This window comes from Oryzias melastigma, linkage group LG9, assembly GCF_002922805.2.
Source record: "Oryzias melastigma strain HK-1 linkage group LG9, ASM292280v2, whole genome shotgun sequence".
In the NCBI taxonomy this organism is placed as follows: Eukaryota; Metazoa; Chordata; class Actinopteri; order Beloniformes; family Adrianichthyidae; genus Oryzias; species Oryzias melastigma.
The window spans coordinates 8,372,671-8,396,751 of NC_050520.1; the positions used below are offsets into that span (position 1 = coordinate 8,372,671).

The 24,081-nt window shown below is 40.3% G+C and overlaps 1 protein-coding gene across 5 annotated transcripts in view; it reads right to left on the reverse strand.

Moving 5' to 3' along the window:
- Positions 1-24,081, reverse strand: part of sema6a (sema domain, transmembrane domain (TM), and cytoplasmic domain, (semaphorin) 6A) — a 122,731-nt gene that overhangs the window by 93,230 nt on the left and 5,420 nt on the right. For 4 of the 5 annotated variants that reach the window (XM_024275272.2, XM_024275273.2, XM_024275276.2 and 1 more), the window contains exon 2: positions 14,173-14,262. The exons of the other annotated variant lie outside the window; for it this stretch is intronic. The gene's annotated coding sequence lies outside the window, so the exon portion shown is untranslated. The remainder of the gene's footprint in view (positions 1-14,172; positions 14,263-24,081) is intronic. 5 annotated transcript variants of the gene reach the window in all.

Below are 24,081 nucleotides of genomic sequence, written 5' to 3' on the forward strand. Positions count from 1 at the left end.
CAAACACACAGTTTCTGCTGTTTGTTTGCCGGTCGAGGAGAGTGGACGGCGCAACTGCAGAAGACGGCTAATCCCTTCAAGCTTCAGCATCAGAGTGTACCACGAGGACAAACAACCGCCTAATGGAGGATGGCCGGATGGGTCAGAGGTAATGAGTAACAGGTTTATAACAGAGAAATTCCCACATGAGAGGAATTCATATATTGCTTTTTTTTCAACAAAACAACATTTCAAATAAACTTTGTCATGTTTTTGAAGGATATGGGGGCAATGCCTAGTACTATAATCCATTCAGCAATTACCTTCCTTTGTACTTGGAAAACAAATTAGCTATTTGTACATGTAATTTGTAAATGACAAGGACGTCTGAGGGCCAATTAAGTTTAGCCCTGCCCGCATGTTCCCTGCAGCATCCCATCATGCAACCTGATAAGTGAATGTCAGGATCATTAGAATCCTCTAAGTGTTTAATGTTTATCCAAAAAGTGGATACAATTTCACAACAATCTGTACAAATTGATCCAAGTCATCTTCCAAGTAAAGTAACATTGAACTTTTCAGCTTTAACTTGCTCAACCAGAGAGAATCACAGATTTAAGTGAGATAAATCCACAAAAGGATTTTGCTGTTGCTCTTTACAAGTACAACAAAAAGACAAATGAGTACGTAGCACAAAATAATGCAAGAACATATGCTAAATCTGTAGTCTTTCTGCTGTGTGTCAACATGAAATTCATCATCAGATTACAAATGTCCCACCCCTCTCCAACTCCACACACAGATAAGCATCTTACATGATACTGAATGACTTATATGAGCAACTAGAGCCCATGCTGAAGAGATGTATGGATGCAACAACAACAACTCAGGCTAATCCCAGCAATGCGCCTCAGAGGGGTTTAGCTGAGGGGGAGGGACTTAGAAGAGAGAGGGAGAGGGGACAGGGACTTAAAGCAGTCATTGTCCCTCCAGGAACAGATTAACTATTTTAAAAGCAGAGGTGACGTCTATGGCTGGCTCGCTCCGAAGGCCGCTCGGTGCTTTTAAGCTCAGGCTGAGATCACGTTTCTACTTCTAATTGTTTATCTCTCGTTCTCAGCACTTCCCTGAACACATTTATCTTCGGTTCAGCGCTCCCTTCATCTTTCCCACCTCAGTCCTCCTCTTCACAGATCTGCAGTCGCTTTTGTCTTTTTCCCCCCAACAGGGGAGCGACACAATCTCATAAGGAGCTGCTGCAGCAACAATCAGGGATGTCTGTTCAGGGAACTGAGCTGAAGCTGTAATGAAAACACTGGGTATACTGGGAGGACTGTCGTTTGTTATTATGGTGTTGCAGAATTGGCACCAATGAGTGAAAGGAGGAAATGATGCCGTAGGGATTCTGTCCACAAGGAGCAGCAGGTGATGAGATGTGAGCGATACATATAACCAGTACAGGAGGAGGTTGGAAGAGAGAGGAGAAATAGCATCCTAAGAGTAGTCAGTAATAGAGTTTTGCAATGCCTGACGACAAAAAAGCCAACACAAGACATTAAACAGGTGCTTCCATTTGAATTGTGCTGTTTTTTACTTCGACTCGGAAAGTAAGCCTCAATTTTAAATTCCTCATTTAGTTTCCTGATGTGCTTTGATGTTGAATTGACTGACGGTAACAACACTCTTCGGGATTTTTCCAGTGGAATTTGTTTGTTTTCAAAGCATTCAGCATATGAAATATCGAAAAGAAAACAAGTCAGCACAAAACAACTTTTAAAACTTGAAGTAACTTGTGCAACAGATCTTTGTAAAAACTGAAGCTCTATGGTGTTATTATGTCTCATTCGTGACAGTCTTTGTAGCAAATGCACGTTTAGTTTATTTAGTGAAGGCCAGTCTGCAGGAATGCATGGCAGGGTTTGAATGCTGAACCTGTTACCTTGTAAAAGCAAAAATAATTGTGGATTTTATAACAAATTCCAGTAGATTTCTGTCTATTCGTGTTAGAGAGATTGTTCAATGAATCTTTAAATTAAATGATTCAAAATGAGTTTTCAGCAGAGTTACTGTACAATTTGTGAATGTGAAGCAGAAAATTGAGAAGTAATTTGCTTAAAATTATGCATGTTAGAAAAGCAATCTATGACTTCAGATACACTGTACAACAACGCTTGTCACATGACATTAAACCTTGGAAGTGTCTGGAGTCAGGCGAAGTCAGGTGTGGTTAAAATAGCTCCACAACACAACAGTGCTGCCCTGATTCACCGAAGGCCTTACTGACATGCATGGTATCAAATTAGTCTTTTCTTCCAGTTTATATTATTTTACATTTAACAAAAATAGTTTTGAAATACTTTTTTTTACTAATATAAGAAAAGAAATCATGCCTTTAGGACAAGTGTCAAAGTTAATGCCCGGGGGCCGGATCCGGCCGAGCCCTCCAGATCATTTTTTTTTTTTTTTTCGTTATTAATGGCAAAATGTTATCATTTCATTCAAGGTTTAAGTTGATTTATTCTAGAATAATATTCCTGCCTGTTTTTATTCATAGTTATGCTAAAAAGTTGTGTTTTTTAAAATTTAAAAATGTAGTTTTTGTGTGTTCAATAAGTGTTTATTCTGCTCGACCCGCGAGCTAAGGTGTGTTTTGGCGATTGAGTTTGACACCCCTGCTTTAGGGCCACATTTTATTAAAAATTCCAAAAATATTGTGAGTTTCAGTAAACCAAACCCAAAAAGCTTTGCTGATGCACAACAGATTATAAAGCTGGAGAATTGTGAGTCAAATTGTGCGTTTGGGTTCACCAAAAAAAGGCAAAGAGATGATGTACGTCATCCATGTGTGGTGGACACACAAACTCAGCTTGAAAAGCTCCAAAACTATGTCGTTTTTCAAAGATTTTAGGAGTATTTTACCAAAAGAAAGCTAAAATTAGCGAGGTAAGAGAAACTTAATTCAGGACAAACACGTTTACAAAAGAGGCAAAGAAAGAGTGTCAGAGAAAAGGCAGGGTGTGGAAATGCTAATAAACTCCCTGTGGTCACCAAAGTGTTTTTATGAACTCCAAGAAACCGCCTGAGATGTATGGAAGGAGAAGAGAGAGAAGTTAAAAACACACTACAACCAGATCATTATATTTCTCTTTACCCTGCCAGTGTGTAAAAGTGTGCTGTGTTTGTATTATACTAATTCACCACGGAGTCGTACTTTCCTTTCTTCTCTCACACAGTGAACTGGTCCTCTTGTGAGATTTGCATTATGCATGGATTCTCTGCATAGACCATCAAGGGGGAAAATGAGGCTTGAAAGCAACAATGGAAGGAAAGCAAACTTTGTGTGTATCTGTAGTTCTAATGAAATATTTCATGAGCCCCTTAGCACTTTCCTAGAAACTGCGGCGGAGTTAGTTTCCTCTGCAGGACATTTAAACCAGAGTCACAGAGAAAACATCCTCCTCATCCACAGTTCTGCAAAAAGAGTTCCCCCTGATTGTACAGAATACACTGAATGCCACGCATGTTTACACGAGCACACACGAGGGTCTTCGTGTCCATCGGCCTGTCACTCTCTTTCTTGTTCCCTTTCACACACAAAACAATTCAGCTGCATCATAGTGAGGCCATCTTGATGAGGGACGCACAGTTAAGAGACAGCCATTCACCGAGCGGAGTCACTCAGTCTCCTTGGCGCTCTATCTGGCGCTGGCCCCAGTAAATGTGTGCTGTTGGCTGCAAGGCTGTGTGGTCCCCGTAAGAGAGGGCAGACTGAGTGGGATGACCTCAGAGAGACTCCCCTTCATCAGGCCCAGGCACTCACACTAACACGCATAGCCCGTGTTCGCAGCGTTCCTGGCAGCACCAGCTAACCCACAGTGCTCCTTCTCATCCCTTATCTCCTGCTTTACGGGTTCTCTTCAGTTTGGTGGACAGAAATGGGGAGGAGGAATCATCTCAAAAACACACGATGCTTCAATGTTTAGAAAATTAAAACAAAGCACAACGATTTCCAATCAAGCAGCTGGATTGGATGCATGCCGGACAGGGTTTGCTTTTGCTTCCCAGTGGGCACAATGGGCCAGCAAGACCCTTGACCCTACTGCCTACCTATGTGTTTAGAGTCTCCCTGTGCCGGTCCCCAGCTCGGATAGGGTTGTGTCAGGAAGGGCACAAAAATCTCTGCCTAACCAAGGTTATGTCTGAATTCCCACCCTAATCCCTAACTAATAAACAACTATATAGTGCAGGACTATCTAGTGCCTTAGATTTTAAAGGTAATTCGGACATATACAAGCATTGTATGACGTCTATTTATGACTCCATTGTGTGAAAATGTTGATTATTTATTAAAATATTACATTTAAACGCATATATTTTTGCAAAAATTGTTCAAATGCAATGCATTGTGGTCTATTTTTGCCAATGTAGTGAGCATCAATGCACTCTGGTTTTTGGCAAAGACTTCTGGGAAATTTCTAGAGCTCTCGATTTTGGAATTTGGACAACATTACAAAATTGCAAACACACTTTATAGTGAGTAGTGAAGAAATTTGGACACACGGATCAGTCGGAGCTGATTCGCTGTGGCAACTCTTTACAGCATATGTCAAAATTTTCCAACAAGAAAAATCAAAGATGCAAAAAAATTAAAAGTTCTAAAGATTGATAGAACAATTTTACAAGTTTTCTTGCTAAAGGTTTAAAGCAAAAAGTTTTGCCAGAAAAACGTTTGTGCTAAATGAAGGCTTGCTGTGAACATTTCTTCTTTTTTTTCCCTTTAATAACGTTAAACTTCATCATAATTAAAACAAGTTAATGTCTAGTAAAACTAAATTAAACTAGTTAAAAAAATGTACAGAAAGTTACTAGTCTTATACAAAGTGGATTGTAAAACTTTAAGGTTAAAAGTTGAAAATTGTCAAACTAGTATCTGCTCTACAACAAAGGCTGTGAAATGGGGTTCAGTCATGAAATATGAAAAAAACTGGTTAGGGTGGATAGTGAAGGTTTTTGAAAAAAGATGTTAAATGTTGATTTTTTTCAACAAAACAAAAGATAATATCATCCAAAGGATGGATGATGCTCCACACGCACTTGTGTCTAACAGTGAAAATGTCTAATTCAAAATTGTCATTCAGTATTAAGTTTGATGAAAATCATTTTAAACCTCAAACAAACTTTTAAAGGTGTATTTTTAATCAAGCACTGATATAACAGGAAATACAAATTATTAATAATAAACCCCAAGCTATGATTAATCCACAAAGGGCTTTGACTCCTCTTGACACTCAGTAAGCTTCAAATTATATGCTGAGTAATGAAATAATGTACGATTTTTTTATTTTGATTTGGATTGTTTCTGCTGAGAGAAAAACCAACTGAGCTCCATGTTGATTTGAGTGAGAAAAAAATAGTAATTCTGGTTCAAAGAAAAGGAAGTTCAATCAGCAAATCCAGCGTCTAAACCAAAAGCTCACAAACTGTGTCCCCATTTTGAAAAGAAAGCCAAAACAGTGTATTTTCAAACAAGGCAGAGATAAGACGGACTCTTCTCCTGCATGAGTCCTTGGTTTACAGCATAACATTTGATAAGTCTGAGCTTCATTGCAAAGTCTGTCTGATGGCCTAAAGAGTCAAATCTCGACACATAATGTTTAATTTAGCATAAATTGCTTTTTATAAAACGAATACAATGACTTATTTTTCAATCAATAATCTCCAACTGTGTGCTACAGGCATAAACACAGATTTGCAGAACCACGACAAGATACATTTTTATTCTGCTGCTGAATAATTAATTTGCTTTACAACAACAAAGAAAACCAACATATTAGAAGAGGAGTGCAGCTCAAATGAGATAACATTGTACTCAGCGGTGGGGAACCAAAAAAGAAAACCTTTGAGGAAAAGCCAAAGTTACTCAATATTGAATGAAAGAGTTCTTAAATAAAGTAAGGAATCATGGTTTAGGATTGAGACCTCTCTGCAAGATGTCAGTCCAAATTACAGCTGATTCCCCGCTGAATAGGGCAATTTCACATGCTTAGAAATGAAAATTCACTCCCAGAACCATGCGACGGGGGGAAAGGAGTTTGTTATGGGATGGGATGCTGCACGGGTTGTCATGCTGATGAATAGACTGAATTATAGATTACCTGCATCATCCTACCCAACCTCCACCTCTCCCTCACTCTTTGTCAGAATGTGATGAGCAAAGAAACTTAAGAAGCAGCTTTCGGTGTGAAACGTTATCCTTCTCCAGGGGTTTGAGCCATTTTGTTGAATTTGCATCTTAACCACCTTCCTGAGTAATTGAAAAAGTGGTGTCAGAACCCAGAGTCTTGATCTCTGATATGGTAATTACCTTCCATTTATGTCGGTGACTTTCAGGAAGTCCTGAGATCCAGCTGCAGCAGCTGTCTTTGAGGGAAAAAGCATAATGACCTGCATATGTCTCCCTCTTTTTTGGAGCCTTCAAAATAAATTTTCATCTCTGATTATACGATCTAGTAAAGTTGTCTAATCTTTTTAAGAGGCGAAGGGATATAAAGAAAAACAGTGAAGAAAGATAGGGGGTAGACCTTCTTTCTTGTGGTTTCAACCCTCTCTGAAATGAGTTCCAGAAGCGAGCGTGCTGCCCCGACATAAACTCTCACATCTCAGCTTCTGACAGCCTGCTGCTGCTTTGCTGTGGGGAACTTCATGGAAACACAGTTTTAGCCAGAATGAAAAAAGTTCAGAGTGGTGATAAGTTGTGAAAAGCAAAAAAAAAAAAAGCTGAGACTGAAATAATCTAAATGAAAACACACATAAAAGTGTTCCCCCTAGACAGAAAAAAGCACACAAAACTGACAATTTGAGGATCTATTCCATACAAAAGATTTGCAGTGTTTAGGGCTTTTTTTTTTTTTTTAGAGATTTGGTTCTGAACCCTCCCAGAAGACGACACAAACATTCATCATCTGAACTGCTCTAACAGCTTTCATCATTTGATTAAACAGCATCTTTCATCTGCATCTACTGTATAGATCCCAATGTCAAAACAAATTGAGGGACTACTTCCAGGGAGAGGCAGATGAATTTGTTTGTCTTGGGTAATCTTATCCTGCGAGCATGCGTGGGTGTCAGCATGTTGGCAGGCGCACATGCATATGTGCTTCGCTAAACCTGGATTTTCAACCATATAGCACCTGACTCAAAAATAAGCACCCCTTCACTTGTGTGTACCGAGTCCACGATTGCCTTTTAGACAACACACTCTCCTAGTCATTAACGCTGCAATCACTTGATGAGCTTTGGCGTAATTTCGCCAATTAAATTAGTCTCTTTGAGAAGACAGACTAGCCACTTATCCTGACCGAGGAGGAAGCGGAGAGAGAAGAGGCTTCCTAAGACCTTTGCAGTCCCACTTCTATGGTTTATGTTCTTTATGTCTTTAAGATAAACTATTAATTTTAGCTTATTCGGCTACCGATTCAAGATTTAGTATTGGTGAGGTCATAAAGGCTAAAAGGGTCTTAAAAACTGCTGAGAAAGAAATGAAGCTTTTGATTTAAAGAGATAACATTTCTGTCATCGAAAATGATAGTTTCCACCTTTGGTCTTTCGTCCTGGGCAACGTCACCGTGCTAATTACATAAGGACATTATCTCTTAGAAAACATGTACGTTTCCCTCTAAATTCTAATCAATACCGAGTTTGTTAAAGAGCCAGTAATGTCTGTGGCTCCATGCTTCACAGACACTAACGACCCCGCTCTGAATCCAGCTACGACAGCTGAAGACACCCAGCACACACAAATCAATACCGACTTATATTGGTCTTCCTGCCTCTTGCTTTATCCCTACATCATTTTCTTATCTCTACCTCACTTTTGTCGTTTGAGAATTTCAAATTTGCCCTTTCGTTCCAAAAACTTTCTCAATCCTTTACTTGTTCAATCTCATTCCATTCCTTCACTGCTCCTTCCTCCTCATCAAGCCAAAAAACGTCATTGTCCTTGGGTCGCGGTGAACAATGTCGCCCCACATGAGGCCCCTGTGCAGTTTCAGCCGAGAAGGCAGGGAGCACCCATAACTCAACGTTTCAAACGGGCTGCGGGGATAAAGGGAAGCCTCACACATGGCTGACTATATGGGTCAGCTTTGGATCATTTGTATAGGAGGAGGCCAGCAACCGACACCAGAATCCCCCGCTAAATGTGTGTATATGTATGAGTGAGTGAATGAGTGTGTCATGTTCCATTGCAACCCGGAGGCAGGACCCCCCCAAAACCTAGAGTTCATCCCAGCCAGCGATTCTATGGGAAACCTGCTCATCACCAATGCCAATTGCTTCTCCCCCATCCTCTACGCAACCGCACCCCAATGCTTTTGTGAGCGATGAGGACAAAACAGGGGGCTCTTTGGGGCCACCAATTAGTCCTCCCCCATGGGGCGACATGGCCGATGAATAGAGGGACCCCCAAACCGTCCACGCATGTAATCTCAGCCTCCCTTTTTGGAGTCATAGGCACACAGATTCAACCTTGTTTTCAGCAAAGTCTCCTTGATTTAAAGGCACGGCCCGTTGGTCCAAAAAATGAGCATCCGGATGCCAGTGAGTCACTTTGTCAAAAGAAGAGGATGGGACTTGTTCTCTGGGCTGTGTTCAACTGTGGCTTTGGGAGGGGAGGAGAGCGGGGCTTTGGAGAAGTTGAGTTTTTCCCATCAATCACCGAACGACATGCGCAACAATAGCAACTTGGAATCCATTACCAAAATAAACAAAGACATAGCAGGAGAGTCTGCAGCACGAACTCAAGACGGAGGGGCAGCCTAAGTAAACTAAAGTGGGGATTGAACAGACGCTGGGGGATCTATTGAATAAAGAACCCGATTGCTGGTGAACCGAAACGCATGTCAAAGTGACGAGATGTCTCAATAGTTGCATTATTACCAAAACCAGCCCCTCTTCTCTGCTGTCAATAGGCACTAGATATTGAGAGAGCGAAATTAGCTTTTAAAAGCAGTCTCATAATATTCATTCCAACACCTGAAATGAAGGCTAATTTGTCTCTGTGCCTATTTTGCTTTCATGACTCAAAATTATTCACAGCCATTACATCTCGATTCAGACTCCAGAGACTTTTGTATGAATTTCTTGGTCTAACACTTTCAGACTCAAATGTTCATTACATTTTTAGCCTCTTGGAAAAATAGTTTGAGTTTCCGTGAAAGATTTGGGATCCAGACTATAAACACTGGCACTATCCCACGGGGCATTTTAATTAACATGAACACACTTTACAGGACATAACACTCATTTCATTCATTTTTTCATTAAAATTTCTCACCAAAACCTGTTTTAAAAAATGCAAAGATTGGAGCTTTCTGTTCAAAAGCTAACTTGAAAGCTTATCAGGGAGACAAGAAAAGGTGAATTCAAAAAGTCCAAGAAACAACTAAAGTGTCAAAACTGCCTATCATTGCGTTGTAAAGTCAAATTTGAGTTAAATAATCTTTTAAAAGTCCCACTTTGATCGATTTTAAAAGCTTTCCTATAGGTCTATTAATTATTATTTTTAGACAAAATCTAAAAACCTGTAGTTTTTGTGGGAGTTCTATGGATCTATTTGTTTCTCAAACAGGATTTTTTCATCTCCTCCTTATTCACATTGATTTAAATAATGAAATACTCAGAAACTCAATTTTGATCTCTTTATAAATATGCTCCAGTATGAGAAAAATGCAACAAGAATATGCTAAAAAACACCCAAAAAACAATTTTCATTGGCGTGGGTCTTTAAAAGGAAAAAATCTGCCCTCCCATATGCAGCATTGCAAGGAACCATTTTAAAAAATGATCCTCTCTCTAAGAGAGCTTTTTGTTCATCATCTAAATACAACTCCAACAAGCTATTTAATGCTTGACTGGAGTGTCGGGTAGCGGTAGCCTTTTATCTTTGTTTCACTCCACATACCTGAGTAAAACTTTTCAATTCCAAAATGTTACGAAAGGGCGCCGGGTCTCCGGGTTTGTAATCCATGAACTACAGCTCGCCGTCTGTCCATTCCTGATAGAAAGCAAACACCTCTGATGTAGGTCAGCCCGCTGCCAGGTGTCACTAAAAGCATTTCTAAATGATCTTCTTTCATTGGAGCATCTTTTTTTTATCTTGTGATAGAGATGGTATGCCATCTTAAGGTGAAGCCTGCAGGGTCCTGATGGTTTTTTGCCTTTTCAGTGCTGTGGAGGTGTGTGTGTGTGAGGACGAGGTGCTGCTCGGCAATAGATCAATGACTCTCAGGTCCCGCTGAGAGATATAGAACATACAAGGGAAAGCAGCAGCTGGGGCCTTAAAATAGCTTCTCCAATTGCAGCACATCTTTAACCAAAATAATAGTGAGGTCTACTTCTGTGTCATTCTTTTGTATTAACTCAAGCCCTGTCAGAAGGTGCAAAGGGATTTCAGACTGAGGGGACAGAAAACTGGGAGATGGCTCATCCTGTCTCTACCTGCCGCCTTGCTAGACTGATGTGAACTCCTGATCTTGTGAAGATATCAGGGTGTAAGGTGGCACAAAAAAAGAAAGAAAAAGTCCAGGGGATGTGTATTGAGATGGCTCAAGCGTGTGGCACGCCGGTGTCATCCATCAAATCTGTCAGTTTAGAGCAAACAAGTAATGGCTTCTGGGGAATGTCAGCCAGTCAAACACTCACAAACCTGCCCACACAGACACACGCATACATCACTGTCCACTTAAAACTTTCTGCTCCACAAGAAGAAATCACCTCAAAACCTTTGACCGATAAAGAATTATCACTTGTGTTTTTAACGGAAAGAAATAATGCGGCAGATAAAACAATATCGTTCCTCATATTGTTTCCTTCGTCTGGTCTGACAGGTAATTTCTTTCTGAAGCACATGACATTATCTCTTTTGAAAAATGATCTGGTTTTTCAGCAGAATTTGACTGACGGGTAACATCATCGCTCATTGATGCTTGTTGAATGACAAGACAATGAACACAAACAGTTGTAAATATGGTTACAGAAGTGGTTAGTTAGCACTGATTATCACTGAGTGTGCATCTTTTAAGCAAACAGCTGTCAGGAGATATTTAACAAATCTTATCCAGAATTTGAACGGTTTTGTGCATTGGCTGGAACATTTTATTATTTAAAAAAATATATTTTTTTACAGATTATTTTGAAAAAGCCTTCACGAAGGTGAAAGTTTAGGTTCTTCCCTGCATCAGTGCATCTATTTATCCTCAAAACACCATTTCTGAATTTAAAGCAGTGTTTTATTCATTGCCGCATTCTTCTCTTTGGCATTATTGATTGTCTTCTCTGAACCAAGAAGTCCCAGGAGGATGCTGAAGTTCTTTCTACCTGACTATATATAGAACATCAAAACATAAAAGTGAAAAAAAATAGAGATTTTGCAAACAATGAAAAAAGAAAAAAGGATATCTAGTCACAACATGTTTTTTAATGTTATCTGGAGGAGGCTTGAGAAGAAAAGACTCAGCAGTTCCTTGACCCATAAAATAACTCAGCGCATTAACATTAAGTAAACAGGAAAACAAAAAATGCAACCTTAAATAGGAATGGAGTAAATAATTACAACAGTGATGATTCCTGACAACCCAGCTCATTAGCAGAGGAACTTTAGAGGAACCTCCACCTCATTGTGGAGAGTAATCATCAAGAAGACTATAGAGAGAGTCCCACAGAGTGGAAAAAGTTAAGCATTCTCCCTTTTTTATGTCTCTGTGTGTTTTCTTTTATAGTTTTGCCCCCTGCTGCGAAGGATGTTTCTTCCAACCTCATTTCTTTCTCCACTCCCTTCAGCCCTCCTCCCACCTTCACTCAGCGTTCTCAGGGTCAATTAAGCTACAGTAACCTAACAGCAGTGCAGCCTGTCACATTCCATCCAGGCACCTTCAGCGAGTGAATACAACTTCAGTAAAACAAATGGGCTTTGAGGGAACCTGCTTCAGCAGCTATTACCATATCAACGACCCACTTCCTAAAGCGCAGTGGACTACCTTGAGAGACCCTCTTTGGCCTCAGGCTGCCCTATGCTATTAATGTGTTATAAGGAAAGGGTTTGCTGGGCTGCTTCCTGATCTGCTTTCCCAGCCTTGCGAGGTTCGCTTCATGAGAGGTCAACCTATCAGCACAGACACTCACATTTCTAGGCATGTGTGCACAAGCTCACAGCATGGGTGGGCATTGCCACAGAGAGAGAGAAAAAAGAAGCATCAAGCAAAAACTTTGATGTGCAGAGATTTTTACTGAGAAAACACGAATACACTTTGAACTACATCGACACCCTGCTGTGTTGCTGAGAGGTCAGCTACTGGAGATATGTTCACAGCATTACTCATATCTGCATGCATAGCTTCTTCTCAAAAATACTTCAGTTTTTCAGTCGTTGGTATATATTTCATTTATTTTTTTCTACCTTTATGCTACATTCTGTGCAAGCCCCAAGACAAGGGTGTAACACAAATTGGGGGCTCGTCCGGGACCTACCCCCTTCATTTGGAAAAGGCTTGATGGTAAATGTCAAAGAGGTGGAAGTATCACAAATCTTGCTCCAGGCTTTTTCTTTCACAGCTCTATTCTGATATATGCAACACTTGGTGTCAAAGAATTCTGGCGGAAGCCACAATTATTAGTTCCTCCTCCATGATTCATTTTCAAACAGTAGATACTTGTCAAATGTCACTTCCAAGTCCGAGATCCTGATTCAAGAAACTTTCAACCCATGTTCAATGGATGCCCATTTTATAAGTAGAACCTGAAAATTTTTGTCGAAACTGGAATGCGGAAAAAAATCTTGCATATAGATTAACAAGGCCAGTGTGAATACAGTTTAAACAACTAATTTTAAAATTATTACTCCACAAAAAGGGAAAATAAATCATTTTTTGTAGTCAAGAACAAAATGACGATTGTTGGTTCTTCAAATTTGATAAATCATCGTGGTGCACGTCTTTCCTTATCTATCGAACAAAATCTGTTAAAATCTGTGGAAAATCTTTTTTATTTTTCTGCTTCAAACTAGCAATTCTTCCTCTCACATCTCAGCAGTTGCCCAGTGCTGTCTGATGCAGCACCAATGGCATTTTGTTGAAGAGCCCTTGAAGGACTTTTATGAAGTTCAAACTTCACATAAAGTGCAAAATGTCCTTTATTCTTGTTCTTGTAATGTTGCCTACAAGAACGCATTTCTAGTTTTTTCTCAAACCATCTTTTCAACTCTTTTCAGTAGTTTAAGAAAAGAGCAAGTCTGGGATGGTAAGTTAACACAGTTTTCTATTGTAAATTTCCTTAGAAGTCTTTAATAGTCACCAAGTTCAAGGTTCAATGGTTTTTATTTGCCTTCTATACATTGGATTACATTGAAACATATTGGAATTCTTGTCCAAAGCTTTGAGAGTCACAGTTTAGATTTAGGAAAGGAAGATGAATTACTGTACAAATACAGTAACAGGATCTAGAAGTATATATACAAAAAAATATATAAAATACAAAACAAGATTTGTGCAAGTACACAGGATAACAGTGAGAGACATAGAATATTGCACGTTCACTGGTCTAACTTGGCCAAAACAAATTCATGACTGTAATACTCAAAATCTAAAACTTAACTTCCTGTAACTTCCTGACTTCTATCCTTATACATTGAAGAACAACCTTACAACTTAAAGCACAAAAGGAGGAAGTATCGCATGATTTCATCAGGCGCCTAACTTAAGTTTGTTTGTCATATCTTTACATTTGATCTATTTGGTGGAGGATGTTTGTTCAACTGGCTCTTTGTGAACAACTGTTGCTCATGCTTTCATCCTTGGCCTGTGAAACGTGTGGGAAAACAATCCGACTTGACATAGCTCTAAGTCTCACTTAGTGAATCAAACCAAACCTTTGTTTTAATATCACAAAAGGGGGAATTCACCAAACTAGAAAAAGCGTGACTCAACATTATCAGTTTCTTTTTCTCTAAACATTGAAAATGAAAGCTGATTTTGCTAAAAAGTTTTATATTTTGCTGAAAATTGTAGCAAAACTTGTTTTACCAAACTGCATTAGACCAATCCAACACATTTCTTTTTAGCATTTTCCAATGACAATGACTGGACGGCCTCAACAAATTAAAGTAGAAATTCAGCGATTACATTTGAGTGGGTCACCTACCAAATTGTAAATCATTAATGACTTCAGTCCTTGTCCATAGATCCCAGCTGACCCCTCATTAAGCCATGTTGTCCAGCAGGTATCCGACGCCTGCAAAACAAAGAAGACCTGAGTCAGAAATCCGGCTTCTCACGGATCAGATCTTCATCTGACCACAAAGTCATCTGACTCCTAGCACATGTCCGACTCACCGATACTTGATACACAGAATTCAGCCCAAATCCCTAACACCAGTCCATACAAAACCCATAGGATGTCTTCAAACTCAGGAAACGTTGTGCTTCTAAGTGGTTTTGTCCACAAAGGTACACTATAGAAATACTTGACTTTGGTTTGATTTAATACATCTGGAATGCGTTCAATCTTCGGAACTTCTGCCAGCAGCTTTTTATCTCATACACATAATTGTCCATTATGCACAACCATAAAACCCCTTGGAGCTGGATAAAGTTCCATCAACTGCAAGGTAATAAAATCCACTATTTGTTCTCTGTCAAATGGCTGCAGTACAGGTGCGCCTCTCTTTTTGAGAGATAGCTATCAGTTAAAAGGGTAACTAAAACCTCTTTCCTAATCACTCCCTCCCTTTTGCATTAAACCCCACAGTGAATAATGTCTCCCTTAGCTCTGTTTACGCGAACCATATGGCAGGCTCACTGTAGTCAGCAAACTGCTCCTATGACTTCCCAGCACGGTTTTTCGGCCGCGCTCTTATGACCACATCATATGATTCATGCAGATCGGAACCATGAGCTGAACTCATGACAGGAGCGCTTTTTTTCCCTAAAAGAGGAAGACACCAGTGGTCTTTGAAAGCAAGGGAGAAAGAGAGGAGAAGAGAGCATTAATGCTTCTATTGATCACAATCTCACCATCAGCTTCTGCGACCTCCTTAGATGTAACACAACGCATCCAAGGGAATGAATTACCATTCCAAATGGCTATAAAAAGCTCTTGAGAATCAGCTAACATTCTAGCCACTAAAATCAATATCTCCCCCAACCACAATCTTACTTTAATCTTAATATGGTAGAACAAGGGATTAAAAAGAAAAAAAAGCAGATGAAAAATGATCCAGTCAGTGAAGACAGGCACTTTCAATTTATTTATTGCCACCTAAATTAACTAAAGCAAGGCCACTACATCTTATCCACAGGCTGCACTGCAGAAACTAGTCCACAGCCACTCAGACAAAAAAAAAGGCGTAAAAATAGCAACCAGCTGTCTGTGGCGTCACGCTAACTCCAATACGGGATTCCAAATAGCAATTAATTAATTAAAGCATCTCCTGTAAGCTTATCCTTTCCATTTAGTTGATGCTGTCACAGCCCAGGCACTATTTACTGTAGTAATTAGCCCAGTGTTACAAGCATGAAAATCACTGTGATGAGGGAGGAACTATCCGACTCCCCCCAGGGTGGGACAGGCAGTGAAACAGAAAGTCACAGCTTATTACAGTTTGGTCCTCAGCAGGTAATTATAGCCATATAGCCACTGCTTTCAATTCATATACACGAGACTCTGATGCAAGTGTAAAGTGACATGAAACCTAGAGCTGAATTGTAAGACGGAGCATTAATGAGTCAATGATTCTGGTGTTTTTTAACATGTTCTGTAGCATTTTTCTCATGATGGAGGACATTTATATAAAGAAATATAAGGTTAAAATTGTGTTTCTGAGTATTTCTTTATTGAAATCATTCTGAATCAGGAGCAGGCGGAAAATTATGTTTGAAAAACCTTATAGGAGTGATGTAAAAGCTACAAAAGGTGGACCATAAGTCCACCTGTACTGTAGACAACAAGATCTTCATTTTTCTCATCCGATCAAAACTGTACAGCTGAATAGCTTCAATATTGCACCGCTGCTGTTAGGTTGGAAGTACAAGTAAGCTATAGGAGAGCACATGAACAGATGGGTGATGGGAAACGGGGGCGGGGTTGCTCTGTAACAACTTTCCCAGACATGAAGAGATGAAGTCCTGATGATCTCTGCAGACACTATGTCCTTGAAAAAAGTTTTTTGATTTTGGCTAAAAAACATCCTAAAGAAAAGACCACTGGGAATGCTTTTACAAAAGACGATTAGAGTTGGCGAAGTTTTGGTGAACATGAACAAGAAGCAATAGATGGGTTAAAAAAGGTCAAATCCTTGCTAGATTTTTTTTACTGCTTGTTTGTCACAAGCTTTTGTCTCAAAACTGTACGGCTGGACAGCTTCAATATTTCACCGCTAATGTTAGGTTAGAGGTTTGAGGGGCAGTAAGCTAGCCTGAGAGTGTCTAAACAGATAGATGACGGTAAGGGAACTTGTTCATTCCCTGGCTAGAGTCCCACCCACAACTCAGAGGTGAATTTCTAATGAACTCCTGTCACTCTGCAGACACTATGTCCCAGAATATGGCTCCAGATTTTTTTTATTTGGGCTGAAAACTGCATAATCATAATTAAAAGACCACCAGAAATGCTCTTAAAATAGATCAAAAGTTTTGGTAAACATGCGCATGAATCAATAGATACGAGTAAATAAGGTCCGATTTTTCACTGCTGGTTTGTCACAGGCTTTTTGCTCTTTTTTAAAATCAAGCATTTGTGCAACAAGGCATGTTGAGGTGTGAAGACAGGTGGATGTTTGTAAAGACTGTAAAAAGATCTGCTGCTGACGACCACGTCCTCATTCTTTTCCGTGTCAACCAGACATCTTTTGTCTTTTGTTTTCACTGTGACTGTTCATTTACGGCATTCTGAGTCACCAAGAATTGCACAAAGCGCTCATGCAAAGACCAACACGCTCGCAAAGTCCTTCACCTGTTAATGTGTGAAACAAATGACTGCTGCAGTGGCGCCAGACTCGGCGCACCACCGTGTCCCATCTTATCAGCCAGCTCCATGAAAGGCTTTTTTTGTTCTACACAGAGTCTGCCACAATCAACCAGTTTTCTTAGGGGAATTTGGCTGGACCAAGATGACTGCACCTCTCTGGGCTGAACAGAAAAGCAAGTTCAGCCCAGCATACAGGGAAGATGAAGATCAAAGCGAGTTACAGGCTGAATGACAACAATAGGCCTACACCGCAGGATCAGCTTAATGCTCCAAACTCCTGGCCTTATCTAGGTCAGAGCTGAACCTCCAAACAGTTATCCCACCTCTTTCGCTTGCTACTTGATGTCTTTGTTGTGGTATTTGCTGATGTAATGTACTGTAATTTTGCAGTGTAAACTCACGATGGTTCTGCAGCAAAAAGAATGGAACATCATTTATTTTAACCTTTATTCAATATTAAAATCAGTTAAGTTTCACTCTAAGAGCTTTTTAAAAGCACTCCCAGTGGTCTTTTAGAAATGATTTTTATCCTAAATTAAAAAAAAAAAAACTGTCATTTTTTAAGACATAGTTTCTGCAGAGTGGCAGCAGATCATCAGAAATCTGCCTGTGAGATGTGGGCAGGACTGTTGGTCCCTCATTTCCCATCATCCATTTGTTTACACTCTACTGCTAGCTTACAGCCCCTCACAACCCTAACAAAACATGATAGGTGAAACAAAAAAGGCGAGGAATGTTGGAGCTATTCAGCCGTACAGTTTTGAGTCAGATGCCAGTTCAGATGAGGAAATGCATTCGTATATTTGTTTGTAAGTGGATGTTGTCGGGATGGGGCGGAGCAGGAAATTTGTGACCTGCCGATTGTAGCTCTTACATCACAGCTACAAGCTTTTTCCATTTTTCATCTGCTCCTGCAACGATTTGAATAAAGAAATACTCAGAAATGCAATTTTAATCTTAATTTTCCTTATATACGTCCTCCAATGTGAGAATAATACCACAAGAACATGTTGAGAACGCCATTTTCATTGGAGTGGATCTTTAAAAAGTTGAGACAGCCTTTTAATAAATGGATGAACTTGCTTGGCTAATTAAAATGAGTAGTGCTGTGTTGTAAAAAGAGATATAGGGTGTCAGAATAAAACGGTGACATGTAAATGATTAACAGGCTTGGAGAGCTTCACATCCAACACAGTGTTCTTATCTGGTTACCAGACGAGTGGATCTCATACACGCAGAGGTAGCTGAGCTGCGCTTCAGGATGACACAAAGCCTCAGAGAAGGGAACGACGAGCAGGAAGGGAGAAATTGAGACGGGTGACTAATGGATTGGCTCTCCTCTACTTTTCCTACCTGTTGGACGGCGTAGGGCAGTGGTTTTAAAGCCTTTGTGCAAACAGGATTTGATGGTGGGAAAACAGACACGTCCGAATGACAAGCCTAATGTGCTGTGATGATGTCTGAGCAGTTTTGACTCATTAAACTGCCTTCAGAGGAGATGGGCCTACAGCCAGGCTTCCTCACTCAGATTCCAAATTCAATTTAATAATCAGGGGTTTTATTCCTCTGTAATTCTACAATCAATAAACACTATTTGTGGTATTATTGGAATGAAATTAAACAGGGATACAGAGTAAACACGGCTCGGAATTTTATGAGAGTCGTTAAATAAGATGAGAAGACAGCGTGTGTCCGCACCATGGTTAAAGCTAACCAAACAGACCAACAGTTAAAAGCCTTTTTTATGGTAGATTCCTCAGTTTCTACTCTCCACATAAACAAGGCACACATTTAGAAATCTACAAGAAGGCCTGAATAATTCAGTGAGCAAAACTAAGTAGGTTTAGGAAAGCAGCGAGGCTTTTTAACAAATAACAGAAAAAAAGGCCCCCAGTAGGCTGAGATGAATGAATCAACCCAAGCATGCTGGGAACGCGATCAGAGTCACTGTGAACAAATGCATTATCATGCGGGGCACTGCTCCATTCTTCCTGCCTCTCAGCTTGTCTGTCTTCTTACCTATCAACCTGCTCGCCTGATTACCTGCCCACATACAGAGCACCTTTTGTCCCAATTAAAGTGGGACGGATAAAGCAAAGTAAATTATTTCCTTGTCACCAAATTTTGAAAACAAAATTAATTTCTCTTAGCTGTGGGATTCAAAGCTGTGTTCTCCCTCTTAGACAGGCTCTGCATGTCTTATTAAATATCTTAGTTAACTCTGTGAGGCCGGACATTTCTCTGTGGCTTTAACCTACTCAGTCCCTGCACGCCTGTCAGAACATGTAAGTGACTTGCTAGTTATATCCTTTCAAGAGATTCCCTCAGTAAATTTTATTCTAATTTTGTTTAATGTGAATTCAATTCAAAGAAATATCAGACTGGTAGAAAATTTAAAGTTCCACTCCGATCATCTTTGTTCCCAGTAGTCGTTTTAGCCAAAATAAAAAAATCTGTGGTTTCTAGAACTTAGTTTCTGCAGACCCCTCTGAGTTAGGAGTTCTCACAGAGTAACCCCACCCCCATTTCCCATCATCCTTCTTTTTACACGGTCTCCTGCTAGCTTACAGCCCGTAAAAACATTATCAATACAAAAAGAGGCAAACAATATCAGAACTAGCCAGCAGTACAGTTCTGAGCCAGATACCAGCTGCATTGAAATTGAGCTCCTACGTCACCAGATTTTTCTTTTTTCTGCTCCTGATTTACGATGATTTAAATAAACAAAGAAATAAAATTTTTTAAGCTTACTTTTTTTTACATATGTCCTCAATCATGAGAGAAATGTCACAAGAATTCCTTAAAAACACCATTTTCCTTTAAGTGGATCTTTAAAAAAGTTGTTTTCTTACTTATTTTCAAAAAGTTGAGTAGCAAAAATATAATTTAATTGATCTATGGAGGCGAGTTCATAAAGTTTTGTGGTTTCTTCGTGCTCATTACACTATAACTACCGAATACTAATGCTTGTGTCTTAACCTTTTCTTTATCTCTGTCTTTATGATTAGTGTATAGAAATGAGTTCATACAGATGAAAGCTTCAAGTCTTCCACAGAGTTTGTCAGGAAGTACATTCCAAGTATTTTAATGTACTTGTTTCCATATAAAATGCCTCCTCATTAGCATATAAGGCTTTCTTCCTCAGAGTCAGCTCAGACTGCTGTCACCCCACACATTCATACATTTAATCAGCTACTGTGAGCAGTGTCCCTGCGCTGACTGGACTGTGAGCATGCATACATGTGTGTGTGTGTGTGCGCATGTGTGATGTGAGTGGGCCTTTGTGAGGCCTCCACTCAGCAGAGTGATGATAAGCACTCCCAGCCCAGCGCTCTGCATGAGCTGATGGACAGACAGGCCAGGAACACTGGGAGCCTTGTGGTTGGGCGTATGTGTATGAGTGTGTGTGTGCTTTGTGGAAAAAAAAAAAAAAAAAAGAAGGAAGGCAGCGGCTGGGGACCGGGGTGCGTGTATGCATGTGTGCGTTCCGTTTTTCAACAGCCGCGCCACCAGACCATGCCACATGGCTGCAATTTGTTCATTAGCTTTGTAATAAATGTACACACACACACAGAAGTAATATTGTTCAGAGTTCTGCCTGATTGGATTGTGAAATAGAGGACCCTCCGGGGAATCACTTGTAGTCTGCCAGCCACTGTGACCGGGAGAATTTCTTAACAAGGACTGGGGCAAAACCAAGTGAAGCATGCATACTCTTTATTTTTTATTTTTTTGCTTCCTCTTTGAATTAAACTTAGCATTGTGTGCATGCTTGGAAATGTTACCACGTAATCATTTTGCTGTTAAAGTTGGTGTTTATGTGCTTTTAAAAACCCACTCCAATAAAAATTTTGTTTTTGGTTTTTTTAACATGTTCTAGTGGCCTTTTTTCTCACATATTTATAGAAAATTAGGATCAAAATGGAATTCTTGAGTATTTCTTTATTCAAATTGTGATAAATCAGAAGCACATAAAAAATGCCAGTCGTTTCCTGCTCCAGTCCATTCTGATGCCTCCACTTGCAGACAAATAGATCCATGTACGTCTTCATTTTCCTCATCCGAGATGACATCTGGTTGAAAGCTGGGTAGCTTCGATATTACTCTCAATTTGTGTTGCACCAATAATGTTAGGTTGGGGTTGAGAGTGGCAGTAAGCTAGCAGTAGAGAGTCTAAACAGATAGATGATGGGTAATGAGGGAAGGCTTACTCCACGCCAACAGCCTTTTTGTGTATTAGTGACTCCTTCTTCCCCCACGGGGTTTCTTTACAAACAAATATTTTTAATCAAAATAGGACTTCCCTGGTTAAATAACGATTTAATAAATAATTTAAAAAAAAACTCAGAAATTTGAATTTCTAAGGAATTTCTGCCGCTCTGCAGAAAGTATTTCCTAGAAAAATGACATAAGCATAATTAGAAGACCACTGGGAACACTTTCACAAAAGATGATGATTTTAAAGCATTAGGTTAAATTGAAATAATCAATATTCACCTTGGTCCAATTACAAAAATGATCATCATTAGTGTCAGAAGATGCCTGCTTCAATAATCGTCCTTTGTCTCCAGGATATCAGTCGGTCTGTGTTTGAGCAAAGCTAGCCCAGCCATCCTTAAGGGCAGCTCATAGACGTCTCCATCATGATGTAGTAAGCAATATTAGATTATCTGACACTTTATCCCCCAGAAAGATAATAGAAACTTGGCTGTGGAGAAAATGTAGAAACTGGGTCATAAATCTGTCTGGCCTCTTTTGGCTTCGAGATTGAAACCAGCAGCAAGGCTTAGGAGAAGAAGCTGCTTCTTCCACATTCAGTGAAGCTCATAGCCTCTGGGAGCAGATGACTGCTGCTCCTTCATGAGCATACAGATCACCTTACACACACAGGCTTTCCTCCGCTTTGATGATTGACACACACCCCACACACAAGCATTCCTGCTTCCACAGATCCTCAAGAGCATTGCAGATTTTGGACACACACACACACATGCACCATTACCCCCATCCTCCACCTGGATTAATTCACCTGCTGCACCTGAGAATGCTGCCCCCATGATGTCACCCGCAATCCCATCACTTCAAAGGCACAAAAGCACTTCATGTCCATCAGCGGAGAGCACAAACGCACCCTCTCACTTTTCCCTTTGTCCCCCCGTCTCATAACGGCAATTCCCCTGCAGAAAGTCCACGCACGGAGAGGGGAGAATTACACTGTGTACTCCACAATCAGGTAATTCTTTGGTTTCTGCCCACTGGCGCCCACTGCACGCATCCCAGTAAAAATGACAAGCTTTCTTATTCCTCTTTAATCTTACTGACATGAAAGAAAGTGCCCTCCTGCTCGAATTTGAGTGCACTTAAATATGTCTTGGATGTGTGTTTGAGTGAGTCTCTTTGTGTACTCTCAATTGAGTGAAAGGTGGCTGTGTCTACTGAGGAGGCCATGATTACGGCACTGCGAGAGCTCCCGCTGGAAATACTTACAGGCTGGGCATGATGTGAAGAGACAAGGCGATAATACAACCACCACATTAGTGCAGGGTTGGCCATTGAAAGACCCAAATGAGATTATGAGGTCATAGGGGAGGTACCAAGTCTGCAGCCATAACAAGAAGCATTTCTCTGCTTAATTTTCCAAAAAAATCTGAGTGTGAAGAAAACAAGTCAAGAGATGCAGGATTTTCTTTAGATCTTGTAATCTATCAATGAATAGCAATACAGTAATGCCTAATTCACCATGGATTACTATCAAACTCTCCAACCGAGCATGAAACAGGAGGCCTGAGCCCATCTTCCATTTCAGAAAACATTTCAATTTTAATGTAAATAACAGCAATTCAATGTACTGTGAAAACCTGAGATGCACCAAACCTGTGTCTCAAAACGATACCCACTGAGAAAATATTCTTCTCCTCTCTTTAGGAAGCAAAGAGCAGGAAAATGGAAATAGTTCACACACTTGTGTGTGAGGGAAAAATTGATAAGATGCACTCTCAGGAGGAGATACAAGATTCAACGCTGAGATAAAAATGGAATCCATTTTGGTTCTTGAATCACTCAAATCCTCCGTATGAGAACCTGCACAGTGTGTTAGGCTGCCTTTTCTCTGTCATTCCCTCTTTCCTCTACTTAACTGCTCCCAACACTTCTTCAAAGCATTTCCCTCCTCGTCTCTGCAGTTCCTCCACAGTTTCCCTCATTTCTTTTTCCTTTCCACCTATGCCTCCCTTCACTATTCCTCACTGTAACCAGCGAGGCACCCCAACACAGTCTCAGGTCCTGAAACTATGGCAACAGAATGAGAGAGCAAGCTCTCTCTATGATTAATAGATGAGAGATGCAGTGCCAATCGCTGGGGCCTGGGAGGAGGGACAGATGCACTCAAACAACGCCACACAAACACGCACACATCGTCGCAGAAAGAACACACAGTGACTTCACACACACTCTTTCCTCCCCCACCATTAGCCACCCTCCATGCTTTTGTGGTACCGTACACGAAGGAAAAAAAAGGAAGAGGTCTGACATTATCAGCAGTGTCATGGCTTAAGAGCCAAATGTCACGGCGGCAGTTTGACGCTAAACATCAACAGCGCGTTCGTCCTCGCGCCAACAAACAAAAAATAACCACAGACACTGAAGCGGATCTGGTCCTCGTGAGTCCCCGCACAAAAGCGCCTGTTCCTGTGACTCACAGCTCAAGTCTGCACCTGAAAAAGCAAAGCAACAGCAGGACGGAGAACTGGGACATCATATTTTAACACAGTGCGCTGTGATTTACGTCGTCTGATGTGGTGTGCAAAAACGGGGTCTTTTTAAGGCCAGTCATTCATCCATTTCTCAGGCACTTTCACAAAGCCCTGCTGCCTTTGGATTATCCCCTCAAATGCATTTGCTTTCCATTTGAGTAATGACGGGCCACCAAAGTGAGCTGTGACAAAGGTATTACCACATGCTAATGTTGCATTAAATGGAAAAAAAATAAAGGACTTCAACTGCAGTATATAATCTGATTGTTTGTTCAGTGTGCAAAAATAAAAACTGCTTTTCCATCCCATTGTCCATTCCTGCAGTAGTGATGTC